Here is a 15147-nt window from a genome sequence, read left to right on the forward strand (position 1 = left end):
ACCCAGGTTTTAGAAGGAAAGCCCTGCTAGGAAAATGAAAAGCGAGCCCGGCGCCGTGGCGCAAGTCTGTAATCCCAACACTCGGGGAGGCTGAGGCAGCGGAATCACCTCGAGTTGGAGGCCCGGAGTACATACGGAGTTCACAGCCAGCCTGAACTACCAAGACTCTGCCTCAAAAACCCAAAAAAAGAAAAAAGCTGGTTTGCACACAATTTAGAGCGCACGCGAGGTAAAAGTGACGAATTCCCTGACCGGGAATCGAACCCGGGCCGCGGCGGTGAGAGCGCCGAATCCTAACCACTAGACCACCAGGGAAGATGCTACAAACGACTTTGTGTATGCTTATGAGAAGAGAGTGGCGCCCATGCTCAGCGCGTTGAGCCCAAAAAAACCGCTTGAACCTCGCCAGAGCTGCCATTTTTGTGACTGTAATTCAGAGTCCTCTTTGCCTTTCTCCTCAGGAAACAGCCAACCGCTTGAAAACAGAATCCATTCCTTACCGCAGGTTCTTTCACAGTACGCGTGGTGTTAGTCATTTAGTGAACGCCCACTCGCCCAGAAACCCAGCGTAGATGTCATAGGCCTCACGCGGAGGCTCGGGGGCGGAGCCGAAATAGCTCAGTTGGGAGAGCGTTAGACTGAAGATCTAAAGGTCCCTGGTTCGATCCCGGGTTTCGGCAGGCATTTTTCTTCGGAATTTTTTTTTTTTAAGTTTCTTGGTATTTTTCTTTCTTAATTTTCTTTCTACAAATATGGAAACACTCCCGCGACCCGAAGAAAGGGGCCCTCGTTCCTCATTCGTAAGGGAGGCGGAATAGGACTGCCCGACAGCACAGCTGTTCTGAGGTGAGGGGAGCGAGTAACGGCTGCGGCCCCGCAGATTCGGCCCTTCCCGCGCGCTCGCGTCCCCAGCCTGGCCGCCTCCTCCTGCGCGTGGCCTGAACCCAGCCCAGCGCCGGGACCAGGCTCCATCTCGGGCCCGCGTGGGTCCTGCGGTCTCTCACACGTGGGCAGAGCCCAGGGGACGCCTGCCTCCGCGTCCCTCCCGAAGCCACCCAAGCCGCAGGGACTGCGTGGGCTCCGCTTCCGCCTATCACCGACTTCCGTGGACGACTCGCTGCCGGGGTGCTAGGCTCGGCCGCTCTTCCTTCCGTGTTCCTCTTGGGTCTCTCCCACCCCCTCCCTGAGACCTGAGATTCGGCTGCTTCTCAAGGCTGCGTGGTTTTGGTTGATTTGCTCCTCGTGGGTAAGTGCAGGCTCACGCGCCGTTATCAAGAGCCACAGAGACCCGTGGGCCCTGGACCTCAAGTTTGCACGCGTATGCCTTGCCACATTGCGGGAGCCCCCGGGTGAATGCAGTCACGTGTGCCACCGGCACACAGTAATAAAGCGAATCAAGCAAGCGCTCGGCGCTGCGCGCGCGTCTGTGCGCCCTGCTGCGACGCTCCACGCCGGGTGCTGTCAGGCAGGGTTTGCTCGGCGTGGCCGGGTCGGAGCGCTGGAGGCGGGGTCGGGTCCGCGGCGACCGGGACGGCGACAGAAGACCCACGCTGCCTTGGCCACGGCCACGCGTGCCACGCGGAGCTCGCGCAGGCGCCGCAGCGACAGGGCTCGGCCGGGAGTGGGCGTGCGCGCTGCTTCGGATCCTTTCGGTTTGTTGAGTGCGTGGCTGTTTCGTGCCTTTTCCTGCCCCGTAGTCTCTGTGTCCGTGAATTCACCGCGCGTGCGACTCGCACTCACCGAGGAGCAGTTGGGCGTTCAGTTGCTGCCTCCACATCCCACTACTCACTTCTACGGGATAAACGCCCCGAAAGGCACCTGCGGGCGGGTGTGCTTGTGCTTTCTGTGTTTTAAGAAGCTGCTAAGAGTTCCAGCGCGACCGGCCACCTCACTCCCCAGCACACTTTGCTGCTGTGGCCGGGGCACGCCCTCCGGTGGCCGGGGCACGCCCTCCGGTCTCCGGGCACGGCCACCGCCAGGCCCCGCCTACCACCGGAGGCTGAGGGAACCACGGAGTTGTAAATTACTGACTGCTCCGCCGGTTCGTTGCCAGAAGATTAGTTTTAAAATAGCCTTAAATTTAACCAAGGGAAAGGTGAAGGACTGTGTTGAGTTGTCTCTGTAAAGTTCAAATTTGTACACGAAATCAACTGGAGGTCTTGCTAAAATGCAGATTCTAAAGCCGCCAAGTCTTCAGTGGGCCAAACACTGAGTGATGCTTTCTTTTCTCTCCCCGCCCCCGTCTGTAAGGGTGGAGCTGTGTAGACGAGAACAGAGAGGGGGCCTTGTGGGGTCTTCTAGCTAATCCTGACTAGAAGAGTTAATAACAGATTGACTTTAAAAATTTTCCTGGAAAGCAGGTCAAGGACAAGGGTAGAAAAAGAGAAAAGGCAGATAAAGAAAGGCACCAGGTGGCCCTTGGGCCTTGTACCAGGAAACCAGAAAAAGTAGCTAACAGGACGCACAGAAAGCCAAGCGTAAAGGCTGAGCAGGCCGCGCCTCCAGGACAAGGTCGGGGAAGCAAAGCAGGCTGCCCGCCGCATAAGGCCAGTGGGTGTGCAGTACTCACCTTTGTTCCTTAGGGTATTTCCACTGATGGATTATTAACTTGAATTTTGAGTTTTTCATATTAAACAATAAGTACTTAACAGGAAAAAATGAAAAAATAAAGTATTGAATTTTTAATAGTTATTGCTTATTTAAAAGTGTCAAAACTTTCAACATTGACTGTTTTTTGGTGTACAAAGTCTAAAAAAGAACAACAGACATAAATAACTACATGAGCTACAATGAAAATACCAATAGCACTCTACAAAAAAACTTTATTTCAATTATCACACCTAAGGTAGTCCACACACATAGAACTAAAAGGTATAATAGATAATTGAAATAGGAAGAAAAGGGGCAAAGGTGAAGGGGACGTGGGAGGGGTAGGGGAAAGGAAAGAAGGGAATGGAATTCATATGAGAAAAGGAAAGAAAGCAAACAAAGTCTCTGTAAGTAGGGAGGGATGGACGGGTTGAAGGGAGGGCAGGGGAAGGGGAAAAATAAGGACCAAGAGAGACTATGTAAAGGTGCAGATTTCCCGTGATGAATGTGATTGTATTGTACACCTAAAATGCACCAATGAAAGAATATACAAAGAAAAAAATACCAATAGAACCCTAAACAAAAATAAATCTTTGCTTCAATTGTCACACTCAAGACAGTCTTCACACATGACAACTGCGTGTTCCATGTACATATCTCACGTACACTGACAGCACAGTTGCTGAGCTTTCCTTTTCTATGTGGTAAGCCATTCTTGTCACCTCTCCTCCTGGTTTGTCAGGAGCTACCTACTATATTGTACAATGTGTACTTAGCAGGAAAATAAGATATCAATAAAATAAAATATCAAATATGTAATGAGTGCTTAGAATAGACATCAACATTTTCACATCAGCTGTGTACTTGCTTACAAAACCTAAAATATCAGGGGCTGGGGATTTAGCTCAGTGGTGCTGCTGCCTGCCTTGCAAGTGCAAGGTCTTGAGTTTAATCCCTGGTACAAAAAAAAACAAAACTAAAAGATAACATCAGAAATAAAAACCTATGTGAACTACAGTCTAAATACAAACAAAAGTCTCCCACAGAAATAATCTCTTTTCCACTTTCACATCCAAGGCAGTCCTCTCACATGAGACCTGTATGCTCCATACACAAGTATTGTTTATACAGATAGCATGCATGTTCTATTTTCCTGTCTTTTCCTGTAGGGCACAGTTGACATCCTTTTGGTTTTCCTGTTGTCACAGTAGGTCTTCGTGATGGTGTGCCTGCCTGTTCACCTGTCAGCTCAACAGTATGCTCTGCAATTTTTTTGCATAGTTCCCTGGAAAGAAACATTTTGTTTTTCCTCTGCTGTAAATTTCTTATGAGTTCCAGTCCCAATCCTGTAAGAAAATTTATCCATGGTATTTTGCACTTGTTATTTTCTTTGTAAACTATCAAACTATTCATGCCACACATGTTTAGGAATGAGTAAAACACAACCATTGGCCAATGGCCAACGCTTTATGTTTCTAGTAACATCATTTTTTGCTGTATAACTCATCAACATCTCCTCCACCTTTAGTTTTGTTGTAGAAAGTGTCCATCTTAGGCTTCTGTTTTGTCAAGGTTTCCCTATCAATATTTCCACCATGGTGCAGTGTTGACATCAGCAGTAAGTTTGCTTTTCTTTGCCATATATGAGGCCAATGTAAATCTTTCTGAAATCCAAAGATTATACTATATAATTCTGTTCTGAAATTGCAACACTTCATTTGGAATTTCTGCTTTGTTCCTGAGTACAGTTCCTATGCTGTTCAACTTGTGCTCTGTCAGCAAATGTAACATCAATTGGAAACTGGTAAACCTATTGTGGAATGTCACATGCCAATTATTTTGGAAGATGGGATCAACAAGTCTTTTCACAACATCATTCTGTTTATTACTATATGAATAAGGACCTGATGGCTGAGTTCCAGGATAAATTTCTAAATTGAAAGCATAATAACTCTTTGCATCTATAAGGGCATAAATTTTTATGCCATATTTTGAAACATCACTTTTCTCTAAGTCTTTTACATTCCTGCAATTAGCATGAGAAATCCCTGCTAAGTACAGCAGACCTATGAATGCTTTTAGTTCAGCTAGTGAGGTAATAAATACATTTAATAAATAATTAATACATTTTTTAATATGGCTATTGGTGCATACAGAACATTTTACTTGTATTGCAGCCTTTGTGAATTTCACAGCATCTTGTAGCATTTTGTCTGTTATGGTTTTCAACACTGAAAGACAGTGCTGGCATTCTGTCCAATAGGTGTCACCCCTGCCAAGATCCTGACTATATTTTCAGACCTAGTTCTAACATAGGATCATTCCATTTGGTTGTGTGGCCATTTTACAACATTTCAACGAGTCAAATATGCACTCACATTACTGTTTTCTTTGTCATCTGTATCAAGGAGGTCTTCATTCTAGGTCTGCATCAGTCAATTCTTGCTTCATTTCACTGTCACAGGAACTTTGGCTCACATGGCCAACATCAAAGTCATCATCTTCATTATGCATGCATGAGTAATCTGATGACTCACTTTTGACCTCCTCCAAAATTTACAAATCTGGTTTTTCATGTGCCATTGTACTGAATTGGGCTACTTCTACCAAGAAAAATCAAAAGAAAACTTTTTTAAAAACAAATTCTAAATGCACAGAAATTTAGCAATGAGCACCATTTCATGGGTTGCTCTCACCTGTTGCTGCTTTGGAGCTCCTGCACACAGCTTGTTGTTCATCTGCCAAGTGGGTGAATGCACAGATGGGGTTTTGCTTTCCTCAGGTGCAGCTACTGTGAGTCCCACCCATATTCTATTATGATAAAATACATGTTCTCATAACAGAAAAGTGGTGTGGGTGTATTTTACCTCCTGTGATGCTGAGATAAACATATGCAAAACTTGTTAGATGGAGCATTGTGTGGGTAAAAAATCCCGGTTTGACACTTTTGCACACATGCACACATCTTACCATTCATCATACCAAGTGGGTAAACACAAAGATGGCTTCCTGTATACCTCAGGCACAGCTACTGAGATGCACAGCAGGCTACTATTATGCTAAAATACAAATTTTTAGTAGAAAAGTATGGAATGAGTTGTTGTAACTCAGTGTTATGCCCTTCAGGTTCAATTTTTTAGTTATCATTTTCCCTCTCTCCTTTCCATTTATCTTTATTTCTTCTATCCTACCTCATGACCACTCATTTTAGTCACTCTCCTTATCACTGAGCCAAGATCCCTGTTATAGCTTGTGTCTAGATGTCTCCCCAAAGCCTCACGTGGTCTAGGTGGCTTTTTCAAAAGTGGCTGAATCTAGAGTGTGTGATGTCGGGATCCAGGGCGTGTGATTAGGCAATCAGCCCACTGACTGGTTTGGCACCACCCTAATCCTGGTAGTCTGGATAAGATATTAAGGGCAGAAAGATGCTTTTAAGGTTCTTTGTTGCTTTTGCTACCTTTTGGGTGCTGTGAACTGTTTCTCCTCTGCCATGTGCCACTCTGCCTTGGAACCAGTCAATTATGGATTAAAACCTCTACAAACTATGAGCTAAATAAACTCTTTCCCCCTTTAACTTTGAGTGTCGGGTATTTTGTCTCAGCAACAAGAGAAAAAAAAACTAAGACGATACACAACTTCCACAACCTAAAGGGGGAGAGGCTGATTTTGGCTCCCATTGTGGAAGTTTGGGTCCCTGCATAGTCCCTGCCTGGCAGAAGGCTCTGGGCTGAGGAAGCTGCTCACATGGAGTCAGCCAGGAAGCAGCATGATGGGAGCCGCAGGAGGGGGATGGCCCCTCCCAGGCCAGCCTCAGGGTCCCACGGCTTCCTCCTAACCTCAGACTGACTGCAGCCCCATAATCAAACCACCTTCCACAAGCCCTGCCTCCAGTCACAGGAGGCTTAGGGGAATCATCTAGATACAGAGCACAACTTGTGCTCATGGTTTACGACATGGCAGTAATCTGAACTCATGAAGTAAAACTTACTTATCCTCCCAGTAAAGAAATTGAGAAAATCTTGTTTCACTTGATTGCTTTTCTGTGCTACTTTTTTTTTTTTTTTTGCATTCTGAAGGAACCTTATTTCAAAAATAAATTTTTTCACTACAAAAGTCTTTGCCATTATCTATACAACATAGCATTACTACATAAAATTTATGAGAGTTCACTGTTTGAAACTGACCTGCTCCTTGTCCTAGCCCCAGCAGACCAGAGCAAATCAGAATAGTTTCTTATGCTAAATAATCAAACTGAACTTTAACAAGGTCCATCCAGTTAAACAAAGAAACAGAACACAAGAGATTCATAGTAATCAATAGAAAGGGGCCCAACTACCCAAGCCACCATGCGTGAACCACAAAAGGAAAGTAATTTAGAAATAACCAATTTCCTTCGCCTTTTCTGCCTATAAACCCTACCTGCTCTGCTCACTTCGCTGGAGCACCTCTGTTTCACAGATAGAATGAAACCCAATTCATAACCTGCCAATAATAGAAGTTTTGATTTTTAAATTAAATTTGTTGAAAATTTTTTCTTTCACAACATCAACCATATAAAAGTACAAATTTCTATCTTAGTGTCACCTTAGTCTGTACTTCACCCTCAAAGAAATTCCAGATTAGAAAGGGGCATTCCCCTTGTCCCACACTTTGAGAATATGAGTTCAGAGTGTGACAGTGTTTTTACTTCTTTTCTCTGCCCAGCAGCAATGACTGCCCTCTGGTATGCACATAAGCCTGGAAGGCTATTTCCTTCCATTTCTGTAAAGCCAAATATCTCATTAAATATTTCTGTATTTTTTTAGGAAACCAAAAAGCTGACCACAAACTGTAATAAGCCCAGAAACCATCAACAAAATAAGTAAACAAAATCGCAACCTTTTTTTGGCAAGGCCTCATACAAGGACATTTTGTTACCAAAGTCCCAGGCCAGAGGCCCCACTCTGGGGATCCAGCAGACCAGGCTTGGCTGCCCGCCAAGTGGTGGTGAACACAGGAAGTGAACTAATCCAGTACGGCAGCCCTGGAACCGGGACCAGAGGGACAAGAACCCGAGGCCCCTCTCCAGGAGCTGACAGTGGTGCTAGGGTTGCACAGACTGAAAAACAGAAACTGGGCCGGAAGTCTGACCTGGGGCCTGCCTCTGGAGGTCCTGCTGGAGCCAGGAAGGTGACACCCGAAGGGCTCCTTCCTGGGACTGAGGGGCAGCTGGAGAGGAGAGAGAACAGGCAGGGGCCAGAATGCGATCAGTTAGGACCAGGTCCTCCTTCAGGGTTAGGGCAGTCACTACGCAATTCCTTGGCCCGTGTCCTCCTGGTGAAAGTCAGGACACAGAAAAGCAGGCCCCGGGGATTTAGCTCAGTGGTGCTACCCCCTGCCTCACATGCACAAGGTTTGATCCCCAGTACCAAAAAAAAAAAGACACAGAAAAGCAATGTAAAAGCAAAGGCAGAATTATTGCAGAATGAAACAGTTACAAAGTAAAACACACCCTAAGGATCCAAGACAGCGACTGAAAATTATGTTTAAACCTTATTTATATGATTTTTGTTAGGACAGTCGACCTTTTCAGGCCCAACCAATCCTCTTTTCAGTCCTTTCAAATGTCAGTAAGCTAAGGAAAAAAAATAACCCTGATGTAGGTTATTTGTGCAAGGTCTGGTGAAATTTCCCCAGGGTCTGCTTGGCATCAGGGCTCATCAGTTGGGTACTTTAGAGACGATCTTGTTCCTGGACATGTTCCTGGGTTAGGGTCTTGGCCCAGTGTGGGCAGATCTTAAAATGTTACTTTTATTCCTTTTTTTTTTCTTTAATCAGTGGGCCATGGGACTCAGAAATGCCAAATGTCCTGTTTAAGAATAAATGACCCTGAGCTTCAGGCAACCGTGGAGTACAGCTTTGCACACCTGAGCTAAGATGGCATTGTGCCATGAAAGGATATATTTTTTGATCTGAGACCTAATAGGTGATATAAATGGAGTATACACCGAGGTCTTGGTTTACCTGTGACTGGCACTCCTTGTTGCTGGGATCCTCTTTGTCCCGCAGGCCTGCTGAGTTTTACCTATCTCCTGAAAACTGGAGACTTCTAGATGGTGTTAATGTGGTCTGGATCAGGAAGTAGAGACACTGGTGGGTGACAATCTGGTGATTATGATGTCCCTGTATGCCCTGAAAACAGCTCAGTTGCCCTTACCTGGGGGTCTTCAATCTGGAGAGGGGAGGCAGAAGATTAGGCAAACATGGGGCCAACAGCAAACTCCTCTGATGATCACCGTGTCTACCTGCAGAACTGAGTGGGAGTCGGGCCCCAAGTGTAGGAAGAAAAGAAGACTGAATATGAAGACAGATGCCAAGCTTTTGCCCTGTGCTTAGTGACCCTCCCTCCGGATATCCGCGGGCCAAGTGAAGAGCCAGGGCTCTTAGCACAGGCAGCTTTTCTTTTCTTTTCATTTTCTGTGGTAAGAAATTTACAGTTTGAATAGACTTTGCCAAGATTTATATTTGCACTGTCTGCGAAATGTGCAGATGAGCGAGGTCTATACTAAATTTAAACAACATCTTAATAACCATTTTCGGTTTCTTATGCTTTCATTAAATGTTCGTACAAACTAGGAAGACGACTTTCAAGGCCATGTTCCAAATTCAAGGATGTAAGAACGGGGCGGGGGGGCGCTCTTCCTGTCGCCCCCACTTGCTACATCACTGGATGCCTTGTAAGGAGCAGGGTCCTGTGTCCTGCCGGCGGGGCCCAAACATGGGCTGGGGTTTCCTTTTTCTGTTTTCTGTACTTCAGACCGAAAGCCGCGGAGGACACGTCCGTGGTCAGGGGCAGCAGTGACAGAAACTGGCCGGCGCCGGACGGCCTGAGCCGTTTCCACTCGCACGAGCTCAGATCGCTCTCCTGGGGCCCGCGGGCGGGCAGGGGGATCAGGAGGTTCTTGGTGATTCCCGCAGCCTTTCCCGTCGTCGAGGAGACGCTTCCCTGAAGGCGGGGGCTGGGGCGCTGCCTGAGCCCCAAGAGGAGAGGGCGAGGAGGTGCGCCGCCTGCTGCCCCCTCGGAGCCCAGGACTGCGGGACCCACGACGGCATCCGGCGCCTGGGACCCCGGACCCTACCGCACCCTAAGCCACGCCTCACCCACCCCAACCCCGACCCCCACCGCGGTCCTGTTCACCGCTGGGAGCGCGGGCGGAGATCGAGGAGAGTTGTCAAGCTTTCACTAAGTTCCAGAAGAAGCTTCTCTTTTTAGAAGTTTAAAATGAAGGAGATGGGAGTGGAAACCCACATTGCAGCAGAGTAACATCCGATGCTAAAAATCCATAATGAGAAATTCTTAATACCTGCCTCCTTAGCGCAGTAGGCAGCGCGTCAGTCTCATAATCTGAAGGTCCTGAGTTCGAACCTCAGAGGGGGCAGTCTAATTTTGCCGGTGAAACTTCAGTTAACGCTACGTGTATATTACACGCCTGTTACCCTGCACTTACGTGATCTCTATTTTCTTCCGCCTAGTTTTAGCTTTACAAGTTCTTACGGGTGTCCTTCAATTGTCCTTGACACTCATCTTCTCTGCCCAATAAACACAGTTTTGTCCAAGTCGCTCTGGTTTAACTCCCTCCTTGGAACAGCAACCTACCCTGCAACTCAAGGAAGACGAGGTGTGCAGTGCCCCGCGCACGCAGGAAGCCGCCGGAAGGCCGCGCCTCCTTAAGGGTCGGGTCCTCGTCTGTCCAGCCTCGCTGAGAAACGCGCTGGGCTTCCGGAAGCCTCGGGTGCGGCTTCACTGGCAGCGATGTCTTGCGGTGGAGTCCGGCGAGGCAGGACAAGGCCGTGGGCGGCGGAGCCCCACACCTCCCACGCGCGCCCGCTCTGCGTCCCGCGCAGGATCTGTCGCTGTGTCCGCCGAGTGTCTGGTTCCTTTGCTGTCTGTCTCTCGTCCGCCCCGACCTGCCGGGCAGGGTTCTCCACAGGACCAGCAATTCGCTCAGTAGTACCGCTTTCCTGCCACCCGCGCTCGCTCTTTCTCCAGTGGCCTCGGGCGACTCCGGAGTCCGCGCGGCGGGGCAGGGCCCTCGGCCAGCGCGGGCTCGCACGCCCAGCGGGGTCCGCCCCCGGCCGCGAGCGCGCGTGTCCAGAAGGCCGCCAGGCTGCCTGGGCCGGTCACCTCTTCACCCCACGGTCTAAGCTCATCCTCACGAAGAGCGTGGAACTCCACTCTGGCTTCGTTGCGTGGATCCATCTCTTTCAGTTAAGTGGCATTAATGGGTGGTTCTGACATCGGTCCACGCCTTAAGGCTCTCCTGGCAGGTTCGTTTTTTTAACAAATTTGGGGGGATCCCGACCCGAGGTCTCACTGTGCACCTTACTTCCTCTAGCTAACTTCTTTGCCCACGCGGCCCAAAAAGGTTTGGATTCGCGTGTATTCGGTGTAAAATGACATAGTTTCTGACTTTCAAACGTAGAGTCAAAAAGTGAATATTCTAAAAAGCTTTACGCCCGAACAGGGACTTGAACCCTGGACCCTCAGATTAAAAGTCTGATGCTCTACCGACTGAGCTATCCGGGCCCTTGTCAAAGGCGCTCTCCTGTTCACTCTAGTGTGCAGGAAGACCCACGAGACCCGGCCTGAGGCCTCTGCGCTTTCATCCTGTTCCTGTCTCTCTTCCTTTTTGCCAACACCATCCGCTCCCTTTGCAAATGACACGACCTTTTCTACCCACTAGCGCCTGCAGAAAACTCTGTCCCAGCACACAGGCTTCTGCGGTGCCTGCACTTGGGGAGAAGAGAGACTCAGCCGCCAAGCAAGAAGCCACGAAGTCGAATCTCGGGAGCTGGTTTCCAAATTAAGCCAGCTGATGCACGCACACTGCTGGAATCGCGTCTGGGACAGACCAACAGTTCGGTGAGGTGAAGGCACTATTTACCATCACTCACTGCAAAGTAATACGGTAAACGCGATAAAAGCTGTGAGGCTCGATCGTTTAAATCGCGCCCCCGAGGCGAATCGCTGAGCCTGTCGTCCACTTTCTTCCCCAAGATCCTGCTACAGCAATTACTTCTGTGTTGTGTTTAGCGCGTCCATTTCTTTTTTTTTTTTTTTTTGTATTAAATTCTTTTATTAGTACATTGTAGGTATACCACACAATTACATTTCTCATTGGGAATTGTACCTTTACATAATGCATCTTGGTTCTTATTTTTCCCCATTCCTAGCCCTCCCTTCACCCCCTCCACCCTTCCCTATTTACAAAGACTTTATTTCCATTTTTTCCATTTCTCATCATTTTTCCTTTCCCTTCTTTCCTTTCCCCTGCCCCTCCCAATACCCCTACCCCTTTGGACCTTTTCTTCCTATTTTACATTATCGATTATTCATTCTAATCATTGGTACATTTTAGGTATACAATATAAAGACATTCATCATTGGAAATTTGCACCTTTACACAGTCCCTCTTGGTTCTTATTTTTCACCCTTGCCCAGCCCTCCCTTCAACCCCTCCATTCCTCCCTATTTACAAAGATTTTGTTCCTATTTTTCCATTTTCTCATATTAATCCCATTCCCTTCTATCCTTTCCCCTAGCCCTCCCACTTCCTTCCCCTTTGCCCCTTTTCTTCCTATTTCACATGACCTATTATACATTTAGTCCTTATTTACACTTTCAGTTTCTCACACCAGAGAAACTATTCGGTATTTACACATGTGTGTCCTATTTATTTCACTTAAGAGTATTGCCTCAATGTGCATCCACTTAGCTATAAATGTCTCTAATTTCTCATTTTTTATGGCTGAGTAGTACTCCATTTTATAAAAAACCACATTTTCTTTATCCAGTCTCCAGTTGATGGGCATTTGGGCTGTTTCCAAGTTTTAGCTATTACAAACTGTAGCGCGTCCATTTCTGATCAAGTGTTTATTCCTACCCCTGCTCGGAAACATAACTGTGAACAGATAACTCAAAGTAAGGGGTACACAGAGGTAGAGAGCTGAACCGACTCCAACTGCACCACCGGCCACCGCGCGGCCAGGGAAGGCGGCCTCTCCAGGAGGGACAGCAGCTCCCCCACAGGAAGCGCTGTTTAAATCGGGAACTGAAGGCTCAGTCGTGACTAGCTCTTCGAGAAGATCCCAGGGCAGAGCTCCTCCCTAGGGCAGGACCTCGCTGGCTCGGCTGGAAGCTGCCCGGGACCCTTGGCGTCTATCCGTGCAGCTTTGTGGAGGAGGCCAGTGAAGGAGGTTGGGCCTGCCGGCGAGGCACCAGCCGCAGCCTCGAGACACCTCAGGGACGTTTAGGTCTACTGAGTTTCCACGCGCGCTCCTGCAGTTCCTGAGTTAATTCCCTGCGTCTGTTCTTCCTCCTGTCCATAAGGTCCCTCTCCGATCACCCACTGATCCCCACGCTCACTCACGCTCGTGTCCTGCCAGTTCTGCCTTGTCACCACCGTGCGCCAGGTCGGGTCCTGGCCACCGTGGACGCGCAGGCGCTCCCGTCCTGCTCAGATGGCTGCGCGTCCCAGGGGCCTCCCGCCACCCTGGGCCGGGCCTGACCTCCCTTGATTCGAACTCTTCCTGCCTGGCTCGACGCAGGGCCCCTCCACACTGCCGGCCGGCCTGGCTCAGAAGCAAGAGCGTTTCGACGGGGCGCTGCGGGGACCCCGGGGTGACTGCCACGGACGCAGGCCCTGCTGTGCAGGCCCGGGGCGTCCAGAAAGGAAGCTGGGGCTGGGCAGGAAGCCGGCCGGTCCTGCAGCCGCGCTTCCAGCTAGGAGGACCCGGGCGCGCGGGGAGGGGAAGCGCCCAGGCCTTGGCTGGGGCGCCCTGGGTCCTCCGGATAGAGCCGGTGGACAAGACAGTCCGGGAACGCGGCGAACCCCAGCCTCACTCTTCACCAAGAGCCTTCGCCTCTCCTTTTCGCTCCCCGTTTCCCTTCCACCCTTTCCTGCGTCCAGTAGTTCTCGGGATCCTGGCAAGGCCAGGCGGCGAGCACGCGGCCAGGGGAGTTTTGTCGCTTCCGGCTTTGCGCACTGATGTCGCCGGCGGTGGCCGGCGGGGCGGGCAGCACGGAGGAAGGGGGGACTCTGAATCCGAGATTCGCAGCGGGTCACGCCTCATCACCCCTCCTCGCTCCCCGCGCACCCCAGAACCGGAGTTCTCGACCTCGGTGTTTGGTGACGAGGCAGATGACAAGCGTGTCTGAAAGGCAAATAGAAACGCCCACAGCTCCGTTTCCAGGTGGCATTTTTAAAAGGGAAATTTGTGAGTAGTTAGTGGAAATTCACCAGTCTGAACACGGATCGGTTAAACAGCAAACGACTCTCAGTCTCTCGGAGAAAAAAGAAAGACGGTTGCAGTACCGTGGCTTGGTGGCTAGTTCGCATCTTGCCTTTCACGTCAGCGAAGGAACAAAAGCTACGCGGCCCTGCCCCCTCTGAGGTTCGAACTCAGGACCTTCAGATTATGAGACTGACGCGCTGCCTACTGCGCTAAGGAGGCGTTAGCGCTTTGTAGATCGAGCCACCTGTCCACGGTGCCTCAGCCTCGGGTTTCTGAATGAGGCGGAACCGAGTTTGAACCCGAGCCGGCCGCGCAGACCCGCTCACTGCGGAGTCCCAGGCTCGCCTGGAGCTGGTCCGCGCCACCCTCGTCCTGCGCCGCAGACGCCGCCAGCGCCGCGGGGAGCGCACGACTCGGGGGAAGCGGAGGCAGCAAGACTACTCACAGGCGGTAGCGTGGCCGAGCGGTCTAAGGCGCTGGATTAAGGCTCCAGTCTCCTCGGAGGCGTGGGTTCGAATCCCACCGCTGCCAAAGCTTTTTCCCCCTCCGTCTGTCGTTTTTGTAGGTGGTAATTGTACTGTGTTCTCGGGCCCTAGGTCCACCAGGTTCCTCCCTTCCTCTACCTGGGGTCCACCGCAGGATCTCCAAAGCGGCGTAAAACACGTGGCAGGCCCTCCACCCCTGGAATCCGCAGGCGACCGACGAGCCCCGGGCTTCCCTTCTCACCCAGGCTTCCGCTGCACCGGCTCCCTCATCTTAACACTATTCAGCACCCAGGGCGCGCCCGGCCAGGCCGGGGGCTTGCAGAGTCCGTGAAGCCTGGCAGGGTGGGGTCAGCCACCGAACCCAACACTGCGCCTGCCTGTCCTTCCGCAGAGGGCGAAGCCTGGCACCGTCAGGGGACACAGACGGGGAGGCCACTAACTACACTTTAAACAGAACTGTTAAAAGATGTTTGCTCCATAAATCAAATAAGTGATCTCATTAACTCAGGAGAGGGTTTTAGATCGCTACCTGCGGCGCGCAGCCCCTGCCTGCCTCGCTGTTTCCTCCAACCAGCACCGGCCGGGGCCTCCGAAGTTTGCAATTTCTGCCTTTCTCCACACACCACGCGTTTTGTCAAATACAGAGCCATCTTTCTCTTGCTTCCCAAATCACGAAAACTTTCAATGCATAAATCTACCAAAGAACGTTTTCCTACTCGCGGAGACGAGCGAGGTACCCAGCGGGGCCTGCCCCGGCCACGCACAACCGCGAGGCCAGACTGCGGGCACGAATCTCCCG

At 50.0% G+C, this 15147-nt stretch overlaps 6 non-coding genes across 6 annotated transcripts; 3 read left to right on the forward strand and 3 right to left on the reverse strand.

The window, feature by feature from the left end:
• Positions 1–243: 243 nt before the first annotated feature.
• Trnae-cuc (transfer RNA glutamic acid (anticodon CUC)) lies at positions 244–315 on the reverse strand. Its single transcript has one exon. It is a non-coding gene; the product is annotated as a tRNA-Glu (tRNA).
• Positions 316–607: 292 nt separating this feature from the next.
• Positions 608–680, forward strand: Trnaf-gaa (transfer RNA phenylalanine (anticodon GAA)). Its single transcript has one exon. It is a non-coding gene; the product is annotated as a tRNA-Phe (tRNA).
• A 9254-nt stretch (positions 681–9934) lies between these two features.
• Trnam-cau (transfer RNA methionine (anticodon CAU)) lies at positions 9935–10007 on the forward strand. The gene has a single exon. It is a non-coding gene; the product is annotated as a tRNA-Met (tRNA).
• A 1075-nt stretch (positions 10008–11082) lies between these two features.
• Trnak-uuu (transfer RNA lysine (anticodon UUU)) lies at positions 11083–11155 on the reverse strand. The gene has a single exon. It is a non-coding gene; the product is annotated as a tRNA-Lys (tRNA).
• Positions 11156–14009: 2854 nt separating this feature from the next.
• Trnam-cau (transfer RNA methionine (anticodon CAU)) lies at positions 14010–14082 on the reverse strand. Its single transcript has one exon. It is a non-coding gene; the product is annotated as a tRNA-Met (tRNA).
• A 230-nt stretch (positions 14083–14312) lies between these two features.
• On the forward strand, positions 14313–14394 carry Trnal-aag (transfer RNA leucine (anticodon AAG)). The gene has a single exon. It is a non-coding gene; the product is annotated as a tRNA-Leu (tRNA).
• Positions 14395–15147: the final 753 nt, after the last annotated feature.

This window comes from Heterocephalus glaber, unplaced genomic scaffold (genome assembly GCF_053883595.1).
Source record: "Heterocephalus glaber isolate CG9 unplaced genomic scaffold, H.glaber_assembly_v1.0 deba00001472, whole genome shotgun sequence".
NCBI classification, from domain to species: Eukaryota; Metazoa; Chordata; class Mammalia; order Rodentia; family Bathyergidae; genus Heterocephalus; species Heterocephalus glaber.